Source organism: Nicotiana attenuata, unplaced genomic scaffold (assembly GCF_001879085.1).
Source record: "Nicotiana attenuata strain UT unplaced genomic scaffold, NIATTr2, whole genome shotgun sequence".
NCBI lineage: Eukaryota > Viridiplantae > Streptophyta > Magnoliopsida > Solanales > Solanaceae > Nicotiana > Nicotiana attenuata.
The window spans coordinates 178764-181835 of NW_017670602.1; positions in this window are offsets into that span (position 1 = coordinate 178764).

Below are 3072 nucleotides of genomic sequence, written 5' to 3' on the forward strand. Positions count from 1 at the left end.
GTGTGAGAGTATGAGTATTGAACTTAGGATTCAAAAGTTCAAAGTTGTTTTAGTGCTGAAGGGTCGAGCCCCTTTTATAGTGCAGCAAACAAGTAAGAACAAGGTAAGGAAATAACATTGTAATCAATCTCCCATTAGTTAAGGGATTCTGATTTCAAACGGGTAAAAACAATTAAGGAAAGGGATTTGAAAAAATATTTTCCAGGCAGTACAATAAAGGGTAAATACATAGTAGTTATTTAAGGCAACATCCCAATGGTACACGGTTTGTGTGAAATAAGGAAAGGGAATCAATCAGACAACTAGTAAAATCAAAGTTACAGGCTTTTACTCGAATGAATCAAGTAAGGAAAGGGGTAAAGAAAGGTTTAATTAAAAGGAAATCAGTAACAATCAAGTAAACACTATTAAAGGAATTCGAAATCAATTAGTAGTTGGCAAAAACCCTTTTGAAAGAAGAACTTCTCCTATATAAAGCAGACAAATCAAACAAAAGAGTCGTCATGTTACTTAGAAAAATAGTTCTAGCATTGAAAGGTTCAGAATCATAAGCAAGAGGATACGAGTCCAATTGCAGACTCGCAATAAGTCTGAGAGTCCAGGGTCCCAAAGTGGAACCCTAACTCGAACACAAAATCAAAATCGCCAAGGGGAACCCCCAAATCCTGGGGTTTCAACTTGATTCAGACATAAAGGTGAGAAAGCAAGCCATTGAACAGACTCAAAGGTTTGTTTCAGAGCCTCAACAAAACAGATATGAGAGCATGTTTGAACAACAAAGTAAGAAAGCTGATTCAAGATCATGTAGAACATATTTCAGAAAACTCGGACCTTAAACGAGTTCAGAAGAAAGAGATGATACAAACTTAAACAAATGCAGATGAAGCATGTTTAGCAATAATGCGAACAGAGTTTAGTAAGACAAAAATAAAAGAATCTCAACGGTAAACACATATAGTAAAAGAGCAAAGAAACCATAACAGGATTAACATAGGAGTAACATGTATAGTAGAAAAAAGAAAAGTAGACAGGAAGTACATGCGTAGATAAAGAAATCACGCGAGCATGATATAGACAACACACATAAAGCAAAGAAGAAGAAAAATCAGAAAGATTTTTGGAAAAACCCTTTCAAAAACCCTAAAATCGAAGACGAACGATTTTGAAAAGAACTTTTGGGGAAAACACTTTAAATGTCAAGTGAGGCATAGTTTCAACATAGATCTAAGCAAACTACATGGAAAGAACCTCGAATAGCTTATGGTTTCGGAGAAACCCTAGAAATGAGAAAGGCTTGGAAGAAGGTCCGATCTTGAGTCGGAGAGGACAGGAATGAGGCTCCTGAGTCTTGAATATGCCGGAGCATGCCGGAGAAGCCATGGAATCAAAGGTCTGAGAAGATCGGAGAGGGAATCATCGAGGTCAGGTCTCGAAGCTTCGAACAACCATAGCTTACTGGTGAAGGTAGGTGATTACCAACTATCCATGGACTGAGAAGCCATGGATTCCGGTGACAGGCGGTTGAAAAGGGGTAGGAGGAGGCTAAGGTTCCGGGGAGCTTCAGAGTTTTTGGGATTCAGAGGCGGCTAAGAAGTGGGGAATGAGGGATTAGGGTAGGTCATTTGGGGTTAAAATGGTACGGGGGAATTATGGCCGTTGATCTGTACGATCAACGACCTAGATCTAAAGGGGTAGGTGGGAACCGGGTAGGGTCATTTGAATTTGGTTATGGGTTGGGTCGGATTAAAAAAATGGGCCGGTCCGGTTGGGGTTGAGATTGGGTCAATTAAGGGTTAAAATTGAAATGCAAAAGAGGCTGTATTTGAAATGAAATGAGGCTAAATGTTAAATAGCCAGTTTTACCCTTTTTATTTATAAAAAATAGTAAAATTATTTTAAAAACAAATTAAAAGTACAAAACCAATTAGTAATATATAAATGTTAATTAAAAAATGTTGGAACAAATTTTATAATTATAGAAATGCTATTAATCCTAAAATAGGCTAAAATTGCAATTGTATGTATTTTGGCTTTTAAAGATGCCAAATAAAATGGTAAAAATATACAAAAATCACCTTAACTATATTTTGGTGTAAGTATGAGAATGAAATAAACTATTCACCAAAGTTGATAGTTTTGGGAATAGTTACTGATTTTTGTATTGCTAAAATGGATAATAAATTAATTTTAAAAATCTTTAAAATTTATGAAAAATACCAAAACACTTGGGCATGCTTATATGCATATATATGTTATTTTGAAAGCATTTTGTATATGAAAAAAAAATACGTAGGGAAAATTTGGGTATCAACAGCTGCCCCTCTTTACCCGGGAAGGATGAAAGAGTTGTCGGGTAAAGATACGATGGCCAATTTTGACCGAACGAAACAATTTGAAGAATTTTGACCGAGCTCGGGTTCCTGAGCCACCTACATATCCTTGGTATTACAGGAATCATGCCGTATGTAGTTCAGGATCCACCGGCGGAACATGCCGATGGAAATTTTTTCAAGAACGGATGAGATATTCGGGTTGGGAAGGACGGTCAAAGTCTAACAGGCTGCGGGAACTGGAGCGGGATCGCTCCTGCTGAGACGGTTGTATCTAGCCGGTTTACCTGCAAATAAACAACACGAGCGCATATATTGTGCATAAATTTAAACGTGATGCAAGTTCCCGTTGGACCATGAATGTTGTCTTTGGACGGTTAGGATGGCGTCCTCGGACCATGAGACCATGATGTCCTGGGCCATGAAACATATAATAAAGGATTCGCAGGCTATGAAATGATGTTCTCGGGCTATGGGAATGATGCCTCCGAACCATGATGCCTTTGAATAATGCTATGCAGAGAGAAAGTGGGGTCCTCAGGCCATGGCATGACGTTCTCGGGCTATGAAAATGGTGCCTCTGAACAATGATGCCTTTGGACGATTTTGCGATCTTTCAGCCCATGAAATGCAGCAGGTGGCGATCTTTCAGCCGATGGAAGGCGTAAAAATAAAAGATGGCGGTATTTCAGCCGATGCATGATTTAAATGAGGTGGCGATATTTCGGCCGTGCAAAAAAAA